At 51.1% G+C, this 10,705-nt stretch overlaps 1 long non-coding RNA gene across 4 annotated transcripts; it reads right to left on the reverse strand.

The window, feature by feature from the left end:
- Window positions 1–389: 389 nt before the first annotated feature.
- On the reverse strand, window positions 390–7,332 carry LOC311599859. 4 transcript variants are annotated; one of them, XR_014780034.1, is made up of 3 exons: window positions 7,305–7,332; window positions 718–946; window positions 390–583 (listed from the first exon to the last, which is right to left on the reverse strand). It is a non-coding gene; the product is annotated as an uncharacterized lncRNA (long non-coding RNA). The 4 variants fall into 4 exon arrangements; XR_014780035.1 differs by lacking the exon at window positions 7,305–7,332 and adding an exon at window positions 6,125–6,246; XR_014780036.1 differs by lacking the exon at window positions 7,305–7,332 and adding an exon at window positions 4,859–4,932.
- Between the last annotated feature and the right edge of the window lie 3,373 nt (window positions 7,333–10,705).

Consider the following 10,705-nt stretch of genomic DNA (forward strand, 5'->3'; position numbering starts at 1 on the left):
TATTTCTTTTTTAATTACTTGTTTGAAACAGGGCCTCACTATGTAGCCTTGGCTGCCCTGAAACTCATTATGCAGATCACGCTGGCCTCAAACCCATATAGATCTACCTGCTTTTGCCTCCTGAGGGCTAGGATTAAAGACATGAGTCATGGTTCGATGTCTACCTTTTTAATTTTAAATTATTCACAAATGCAGGTTTCATGACTGGTTAACAGGGGAAAGAAGAAGTGGGTTTTGTTTTATTTTATAACATTCATTTATTCCCTTAATAACCACTGAAGCATCCAACCACGTGTCTGGTGCTAGGCACTGTGTCTTCTGACTGCTGGGTTTGGTCCCAAATCCAAAGTAACACCACGGTGAAGTGGGGAAGGGGAGAAGTGGGGGGTGAGGGTGGGGGGGTGGGGCCCAGCGGGGAGGCCTAGGGCACTGCTCCTGCTTTAAAGCATACAGCCCTTGCTCCCCAGTTGAGTGTGCCCCCCCCCTTTCCCCTCCTAGGTGACACAGCTGAGTGTCTGTCAACAAGAACCAGCTTGCCCTTCCACGTGAGTCACCGAGAAGGAGGCACAGGCATCCATGCTACCTGTGAAGGGACAGAAAGCAAACATCTGTTGAGGCGACCCGTCACCACTCTGGGAACTTTGTTCCTGTCCACTCAACAAATTCCTCCAGCCACCTCAGGAGGAGCATACGCCCCCCCCCCCCCCCCACACACACACACCTCCATTGCTGCAGATAAAAGAGAGGAGGCCCAGGGAAAGGAAAGCCACTTATGCAAGGTGACCCTTTCAGGCAGGCGGGCTGAGGCTTGAGCTGGGCTCCTCCCTCCAGAGGGCCGTTCGCCATCTAGTTGGCTCCTAACACTCCATCACCTTCATCACCAGCCTTCCCTCTGCGCTGGGTAATCTGTTCATGACAGCATCCCAGGTCTTGTCTGGAATTTCATCTGCAGTGGAGAGGTATGAAGTAGGTGTTATTTATTGATGAGGAGGCTCAGAGAGGTCACAGCCTGCCCCAGTCACATGGCCCTTGGAATAGAGGCGCTGAGACTTGCAACCTGCCCTAACTGGTTCCAGAAGTGGGAACCTACCTACACACCTGGGCCACCCTGCCTGCCTTCTGGTCCCCCGTGTTCAGCCTCCTCGACACTATACAGGGCTCGGAGCCTTTTCATTTCCTCTCTGTCCCTGCTGTTGTTGTTTGCTCGTTATTTGCTTTCTTGTTTTGATCCATGGTCTCACTATGCAGCCTTTAGCTGCAGGCCTGGAATTTGGCACACGGATCAAGCTTGCCTTGAGATCAGCCTGCCTCTGCTTCCCAAGGACTCGGATCAAAGGTGCGACCCACCACACGGGACCACAGCTTTCTTGCTTTTTAAAGTGTTCACTGTCCTCTAGCAGGGTGTCAGCTGTGCTGTCATGAAACACACGGTAAAGGAGTCCCGGGAGAGGGGTGCCGTAGGAGGGATGGTGGCTCTCCGTTTAGCACGCTGTGAGCATCCATACACTATTCTTTCACGGCAGTCAGTCGCTTCTGAAAAAGCACGGTTGCTGAAGAGAGTGGAGAGCAGGTGGCTTTGGAGCAAGTTCTTGGAGGTAGATGTGGGAATATTTAACCTGGAGGAAAATTTTGTTCATTCAACCAACAGATATATAGAAGCCCTCCCCTGCATGTGTGGCGGCAGTGGTGATGGTGGTGGCGGCAGTGGGGGGCGGGGGGGAGGAGTTATACAAGGTGTAGGGACAAGGAAATAGACCAAACCACTGACATGGTTTCTGTCCCTGGAACCTAAAATGGGTGGATGGTCACCATCTCTGCCTACATTCCTTAAAGGCAACCCCGGAGAAGAGAGAGGCTGGTCTTGTATGAGTCAAGCCCCTCCGTGGTGGCTTTCTTCCCTGATGGAGGAAGCGCTTGTGGCAGGCAGTTCTCCCAAGGCAGATGGGTTGCCTCAGGGTGGTAGCAAGCTTTCCATCAGGAGGAAAATGCAAAGAGTGGGCTCTTAAAGATATGGGATGAAGGGAGGAGGAGGAGGAGGAGGAGGAGGAGGAAATGGGCCAGGTGTTAGGACTCTCACCTTCAATCCCAGCTCCATCGGAAGGCAGAGACAAGTGGGTTTCTGAATTCAAAGGTAGCCTCATCTGTGTAGAGAGTTCCTGGCCAGCCAGGACTCCATAGTGGGACTTTGTCCCAAAATGAAGACAAGAAGAAGAGGAAGAAGAGACAAAGGAGCTGGGCGTGGTGGCGCACGCCTTTAATCCCAGCACTTGGGAGGCAGAAGCAGGTGGATCGCTGTGAGTTCGAGGCCAGCCTGGTCTACAAAGTGAATCCAGGACAGCCAAGCCTACACAGAGAAACCCTGTCTCGAAAAAAAGAAAAAGAAAAAGGAGAAGGAGAAGGAGGAGAGACAAAGGAAGTGGAAGAGGGCTCCTTTAGCTTGGGCTGCCTGAGGGCCTTAGCATCCCATTCCCTTTTCTTTCTTTTCATGGTACAGGGGACCAGACCCTGAGCCGCCCTCTTATTTACTAAGCAAGGATGCCCACTGTGCTACCCTCCCAGAGCCTCGGGCAGGCAGCCTCTGCATTTGCATAGAGAGAAACAGAAGGCGGCTCTAGCACCCCATCCTAAGGGCACTAATCCGTCATTACGACGCCCCACCCTGATTGCTGCATCAGACTTCAGTTATCTCCCAAAATGTCTAAGAGGCCATCACCACGTCCCCTAGGATTTGGGGACATGTAGCTCATTCTGCCTTCACGAGTATTTCATTGTGTGCTGGCATACTAAGCCTGTCTAGGGCACCTGGCGCAGGTATCTGTATGTGTGCTTTTGTACACGTGTGTGCACTTGTGGCTAATAGAAACACTGACTGTCTTAAGTGCGGTCACAGGTGCTGGAGTGTGTGGAACTTGTCAGGCTGGACGCTTTAATTCGGGGCCATATACTGTCCATCCGTTCCTCTTACAACAGCCTCTTGGGCTGCCCAGGAACTGTTCTCAACAACTTCTGCCATGCCACAGAGTACCACCATGTCACCCTTCCATTTTCCCTCTTCTCCATCCCAAAACCCCATCTCCAAATACCATGACATCGGGGGTTGAGGTTTTGTATGAACTTTGGGAAGCACACAATGTTTAATCCATGACACAAATCCCATGCCGAACAAAGAAACGCTGGTCATGCTAAGGGTAGCAAGCTCTTGGGTCTGGGTTTCTATGGAAGCCAAGAGCCATGTGGTCCCTGCCGCTGAGGACCTGGGGTGACTTAGACATTGAAGTGGGTGAAGACTTGAGAGAAAGAGCCAGTACTCTTGGCCAGTTCACCTCTGGCTCCTTCCCACGCTAGACTGCCAATGCAGAGATCACCAAGACTACTCTCTGGCTCTACAACTTTGGACAAGCCGCTTAATCTCTCTCTCTCTCTCTCTCTCTCTCTCTCTCTCTCTCTCTCTCTCTCTCTCTTTCTCTCTCTTTCTGTGTGTGTGTATGTGTGTGTGTGTGTGTGTGTGTGTGTGTTTAGAGACAGGGTTTTTCTGTGTAGCCTTGACTGTCCTGGACTCACTTTGTAGACCAGGCTGGTCTCGAACTCACAGCGATCTGCCTGCCTCTGCCTCCTGAGTGCTGGGATTAAAGGCATGCGCCACCACTGCACAGCTCGCTTAATCTCTTGTTGTCTTAACTTCTCCTGAGAAAGAGGATGTGCCAGGCAGTGGTGGCACACGCCTTTAATCCCAGAATTTGGGAAGCAGAGGCAAGGGAATCTCTGTGAGTTCAAGGCCAGCCTGGTCTACAAAGAGAGTCCAGGACAGCCAGGGCTCTGTTACACAGAGAAACCCTGTCTTGAAGAAAGAAAGAAAGAAAGAAAGAAAGAAAGAAAGAAAGAAAGAAAGAAAGAAAGAAAGAAAGAAAGAAAGAAAAGATGTGCTGGTACTTTCCACTCCTGAAATCATTGCAAGAGTAAAGTGAGGGTGTGGGTACAGCGCTGGACACACAAGGCCCGCGCTGTGGAGGAGACCCACTCTGAATCCTGCTAATTACAGCCAAGGGCTGCTGGCGTGGGGAAGGGCAAAGAGAAGGTGGGTACAGCGTCCTTGGCATCTAGAGAAGAGCTCCTTAGAAAAAGGAAATTTTTTTTTTTCCAAGACAGGTTTCTTTGGGTAGCCCTGGCTATCCTGGACTCACTTTGTACCTCAGGCTGGCTTCGAACTCATAGAGATCCACCTGCCTCTGCCTCCCTGAATGCTAGGATTACAGGTGTGCATCACCATGCCCAGCTGAAAAAGGGACATTTTAAGCAAAAAGATAAAGGAAAAAGTAAAGGGCTCTGGAGTAAAGGTATTGCAAGCCAGAGAATGAAAAGTTCAGGCTGCTGGGTTAATGAGAGGAGGAAAATGGCTCCCGTGACCTCAGAAATAAATCTATTTACTCACTCTCTTGTCCTGTGTGTCACCTGCCATGCAACCTGGCCTCAGGCCCCGACAGTGCTGCAGGAACAGCAACAACCACTCCAGCTCTGAGCCTGCACCTCAAGCATTGCATTGCCTGACTCCCCAACACAAGCGCAGCACAAGTCCCACTTCGGCTGCTCCTTGATTCCACTGGCACCTGCAGTCCTGGTGCCCCCCACCTTCCAACCCCATCACCCCTCTTCTTCCTCATGCCCCTTCTCTCTTACATCCCAGGGTTGAGGTCCAGTGTTCACATGACGCTATCAACCACGCCCTATGACCCTTCCTTCACTGGTCAGGCAAACCCCTTCCTATCTGCTCCCCCCTTTACCTCTGCTGAGCAAGTCAAACACTGCAGACTCTGTCACCTCACAGGCAAAAGGACTTTATTCACCTCTCCATAATCTTTACCTCAAATGGGCCTTGGATGTTGCCCAGCAACCAGTCACTCAGCAGCAGCTGCTTTCAACCTTCACCACTCTCCCCACACGGCGATCCTCTGTTCTTGATCTCAGAGGCACCTCCGCCTCCCACTTGGCAGAGAGAGGAGACGCCATCCCTTATCTGTCCCTTCTCACGAGTGCGTGTGCAAACATGCATACAGAAGCACTCGAGAGTATGGATGAACCTGCACACGCGCATACAGAAGTACACATGCAAACACACGGCGACCATGTGTTTCCTTGCTCTCCTCTTCTCTGAGACAGGATTTCCTATTGAGGCCCAGGTTAGCATGGAACTCACTGTAGGTCAGGCCTGGCCTTGAACTCAAAACATTTTTTTCTGCCTCGGCTGCCAACTGCTGGGATGTCGGGCATAAACTCCAATGCTCAACTTTGTATTTCTTCTCTCCTTTCTCTTGAATTCCTACTTCTTGCTCAGATTCTTTCTGTTAGTTTGTGTATGTGGGCAAATTACCTCGTTAATCAAAAACAAACGCCAACTCCCTCAGCCTCGCCTCCCTCTCACAACTGCTAATGTTTACCGGTGCCCTCCGAAGGAGATCTGTCGCCACCTCCTCAGTTCACCACTCATCTTTTCAGACAGTATTCAGCCTCCTCCACACAGCATGGTGATCAGAGCTTTTATTTCCTCTTTTGTTTCGTTCGTTTGTTTCGAGACAGGGCCTCACTATGTAGCCCTTGACTGGAACACTCATCCGATCCAACCGGGCTGGCCTCGAACTCACAAGAGATCCCTCTGCCTGCCTCTGCCTCCTGAGTGCTGGATTAAAGGTGTGTGCCACCAGACCTAACTTTGGATTTGAGATATTATTAAGACGTCCCATAGGCCATCACCACATCCCCTAGGATTTGGAGACATGTAGCTCATTGTGCCTTCACGAGTATTTCATTGTGTGCTGGCATGCTAAGCCTGTCTAGGGCACCTGGCGCAGGTATCTGTATGTGTGCTTCTGAACACGTGTGTGCACCTGTGGCTAATAGAAACGCTGACTGTCTTAAGTGTGGTTACAGATGCTGGAGTGTGTGGAACTTGTCAGGCTGGACGCTTTAATTCAGGGCCATATACTGTCCATCCGTTCCTCTTACAACAGCCTCTTGGGCTGCCCAGGAACTGTTCTCAACAACTTCTGCCATGCCACAGAGTACCACCATGTCACCCCTCAATTTTTCCCCCTTCTCCATCCCCCAAACCCCAAACTCCTGCATCACTCACCTGTGCCACAATAACAGCCTCTCAGAAGCCCATTGCATCACCAGGTGCCCAGACGTCACCTCTAAGCTGCACCCTGAGGAGTCTTGTTGAAATATGGCAAAACCTAAACTGTACGGCGTGGCCAATAAGGCCAACAAAACTGGCCTTCCCTTCCCAGCGCCAGGCTTTCCCTCTCCCAGGACCCTCGCTCCCAAGCCACTCGCTGCACTGGCCTTGTGGGGGCTGCCTAACTCAGGACTTTGTAGCTGGGGTACTGCGCTTCCTGTTCCTGTTTCAGCTACTGGCTCAATTCTCACCTCCTCTGGGAAGCCCTCTCTGACTTACCCTGTCCCAAGTCCACACAGGACTCTGTACCTCATTTTGCCATACTTGCCAGGACTGTGGTTTGACGACCTTTGCGCCTGTTTCCCTCCTGAATTCCTAGGAAAGTCACTGTCTCATAGAATGTCTAGTGCCAGATCAGATGGAACTAACCCATGTCATTAGTCATCGCCACGTGAATCGAGGCTGGAGGTGTAACTCAGATGAAGGAGTGCTTATCTAGCATATTCAAAGCCCTGGGTTCGAGCCCCGGCATGCCGTGTGAAACTGAGCACGGTGGTACACACCTGTGATCCCAGCACACGGGAAGTGAAAGCAATAGAAAAGTTAGACATGAGTTTGAGGCCATCCGAGCCAATTCCAGGCCTACCTGAGATCCCCCTGTCACCAAAACAAAACAAAAACAAAAAAAAAAAAGAAAGAAAGAAAAAGAGAACATGACTTAATAAGTATGTGAACGTCATGCTTTTCCAGCATGTATTACATTCACCGCCGACCCACCCCACCCCATAAGCAATTTTGCTCTTGTGAGATGAGATGGTCCAGGTGCAGAGAAGCTAAGAAACCCTGGCCACACAGCTGCAAGGCACTGAGCCTGGACAGGAACCAAGCCAGAGTTCTCCTTAGCTTCTCCAGCTGCCTGGAGCCGGAGGAAGAGTCCTCACGCCTACCCCTGCAGACTCCGCAGGCCCCGCAGGAGCAAGAAGAGGCTCTTGCCAGCACCTTCTAGGTCCCCCTCAGAATCATCCCGTGAGGCGGGCCCTCTATGCCTACCTCAGCGCAGCTACAGCAGCTGAGTAGCAGGGTGGTCTAATCTGTCTCGTTACTCAGCAAAAAAGAACAGAACTGGGTTTCTCACCCAGGCCATCCGACTTCTCCACAGTTCCAGGCACGATAGGACAGGCCAGAGAAAGCAAAGCCAGGATGCCAGGGAATTGCTAACCGCCCAATACAGGGCCGAACTGGCCCCGGGGCATCTACTCTGGTTTACACTTGCCATCCTGAGTCATCTTAACTCTGAGAAATGCTCATGCCTAGAACTGCTCTGTTGACCCATGACCCAGGCATCAGGAAGAGTCTGTACCAAAGAGAGGAACAAAGGTAGAAGACATGCCTTGACCATCCTTGGGACCAACTGAAGAAGCCCAAGATCAAGACCGCGTGGCAGCATCTTCCTGAAGTTCCACTTCCGCTTTAAAAAGGAACTATCTGGAGCCGCACGCGGTGGTGCACGCCTTTGTAATCCCAGCGCTGGGGAGGCAGAGGCACTCAAGGCCAGCCTGGTCTATAGAGTGAGTTTCAGGACAGCTAGGGCTACACAGAGAAACCTGTTGAGAAGGGGGGGGAAATGGGGGATAGGAATGAGGGAGGGAGGGGGCTCCAATAGGGATGTAAAGTGAACAAATTAAAAAAAATAAAAACTTTAAAAAGAAAGAATGAAAAGCCAGGCAGTGGTGGCTCACACCTTTAATCCCAGTATTTGAGGGGCAGAGGCAGGCAGATTTCTGTGAGTTCGAGGCCAGCTTGGTCTACAGAGCGAGTTGCAGGACAGCCAGGGTTGTTATGCAGAGAAACCCTGTCGGCGGCGGGGGGGGGGGGGGGGGGGGGGGGGGAGGGGAAGGGAGAAAGAAAAGAAAAGAAAACTAGAAAGAAAGAAGAGAAAAATATAAAGTGTCTGGTCCTTAAAGTGACTTTTCAAGGATAGCCTGGCTTGGCCTTTATCTTCTCCCTTAGTGTAGAAGGCAGAGGTGGGGGTGGAGAATGCCAGGTGCTCACAGGCTCTGGGCAGAATCAGCCAGTATCCACCTGGATCTAGACCAACAGCCCTTAGGCACTGGAGCTGCTCGGGCCTGAGCACCCCTGCCTGCTGTCTGTCTTGGAGGCAAGAGAGGCCAGGCAGGGAAGCAACAGCAGCCTGTGCGAGGGGCGGAGATTCTTAAGGCCCCTCTTGGCTGGCCATAGGCCAGGTGGGGTGAGTAGTCTGCCTTCTTGGGCTTTCTGGAAAGGCCCACTAGAGTCAGCATAGTGTTCTTCACAAGGCATGGCCCATGCCTTCGTTCTACGCCCTAACAGAGCTGTGTGTCCCGAATTATGTACAACACATCCAGACCCAGCTTTTCTTTTCTTTTTCTTTTTTTTTAAATCTGGAAAGCGGGGTCACCTATCCTAGAAGATGTCAACAGGCTGTCTGGACAAAGCCTCAGAGTTTGTTTTATGTTTGACTAGACTTACCCTTCCTTTCACTAGGTGTCTAAGCTAAGCCTGGCCCATGAGTGGGTTCGGGTACCGTGACTAGCCGAGAAGCCGGTGCATCCAGGTCAAGAAGCAAGCATGAAACAGACCAATGATGGCAGTGTAATCCCAACACTCGTGAGGCTGAGGCAGGGGCATTCCCAGGAATTTGAGGCTAGGTAGGCCTTTCCAAACAAAGTCTCAAAGAATGAAACAAAATAAAACAATGAGAGACAAGAAGAGTCAGGGGCCACAAGTGGGCGTGGTTACTCATGCCTGTGGTCCCAACCCTTGGGAGACGGAGGCAGGAGGGGCAGGAATTTAAAGCTATCCTTGACAACATGGGGCACTGGGGCCAGCATGGACTGCATTAGACCCTGTCGAAAAATAATAAATAAGCAATGAGCGCCGTGGACAAGCCACGGGCTTCGGAAAAGCTGTTCCGTGACTCTGGGCCTCAGTGTCATCTACCATTTGTGAAATGAGGGTGCTGTCTGTCTCTGGCCTTCAAAGCTCTTTCAGGGACTCAATGTGGGCATGAGCAGACTTGATTTGGGAACTTAAAATGCTAGGCTTCTGCTCAGGCCTGTTGCTGAGAACTGATTTCCTGAGGCCATGCGACAAACCCAGATAGATGGCACAGAGAAAGGCTTTGTCAAAACGTTCTCCTCCCACCACACTCCAGCTGTGTGACCCTCTCACCGCGGTTCAGCCTTTCTGAGTCTCATTCCTCAGTTATAATGTGGGGCCTGTGATAGCGTCTACCAGCCATGGTTAAAGCATGCAGTAAGCTTAATGCACGGGTCTACATGTGCACAGGTGCACGCGCTCACACACACACACACACACACACACACACACACACACACACACTTGTGTACAGGCACACATAGACATGCTTACATGTGCACAGGCACACACATGTATACACATGCATGGGCACACACATGTGTACATGAGTACAGGCACACAATGTATACATGTGCACAGCCACACACATGTACACATGTGCACAGGCAGATGTATCTTGGAGATGTTAATTATACCTGATAGAGATGCACCGTTCACCCCTTTGGTGCTCCCACTTTCTCCTCCATCTCTCTGCACAGGTCCAGTTGAACTCTACCCCAGGCTTTCAGGCTTTCCTTGGGCCCCTGCACCCTGGACTCCAAGGCTTATCTCACTGCCTTTACCTTGTAGGGCTTTCTGGAACTGGTGAGAGATTCCACTGCTGAGAAGCATCTGGTAAAGTTCTGTTAGGCTCCCATGACTGAGCTTTCTTGTTGATAAAGTGCTATTAGCATCCTCCCAGATGCCCTTAGCCCCTCCTGACACCTTAGAGAAGATTTGGTTTCCTACCTCAAGTGCTCACAGCTCTCCGAGGCATGAGGACTTTTTCTAGCCTGGACAAGGAGCACCTGCCTGGGCAGCCTTCCATAGTTAGAGAGTCAATGCCCCCGGGAGCATCCTTAGCCATCACCGAGCTGATGACTCAGAAAGTCAGAGGGCAAGAACTCCAACTTTCTGCCACATTACAGGGCACTTCTGAGCTGTGTTCTACAGCCTCCAAAGGAGGCCAGTTCTCTCAAGGAGTGAAACTCCTTCTCTTCATTTCACATGGTGTCCTAGCTTTGACCCCTCCCCCTCACTTTGAGCAGGTCTCACGCATGTCATGTACCTGGACAAAGCAAATATGTCCTTTAAAAAAAAAATCTCCAAATGCTAAGAAGCTATCCCTGACTAGGAGAGTCCTCCTGAAAATCTCCAAATGCTAAGAAGCTATCCCTGACTAGGAGAGTCCTCCTGAAAATCTCCAAATGCTAAGAAGCCATCCCTGACTAGGAGAGTCCTCCTGAAAAATCTCCAAATGCTAAGAAGCTCTCCCTGACTTGGAGAGGCTCCAAAATAGGTAGTGCCAGGTGCCTGGGGACTAGCAGAGGCAGGAGCAGGAAGAGTGTGTGAGGGACACAACACCACTCTTGTGTTTTGAGGGGCACACTTTGCTTTGTATTCCCAATATATTCAAGG

This window comes from Acomys minous, assembly GCF_964271855.1.
Source record: "Acomys minous genome assembly, chromosome: 6".
In the NCBI taxonomy this organism is placed as follows: Eukaryota; Metazoa; Chordata; class Mammalia; order Rodentia; family Muridae; genus Acomys; species Acomys minous.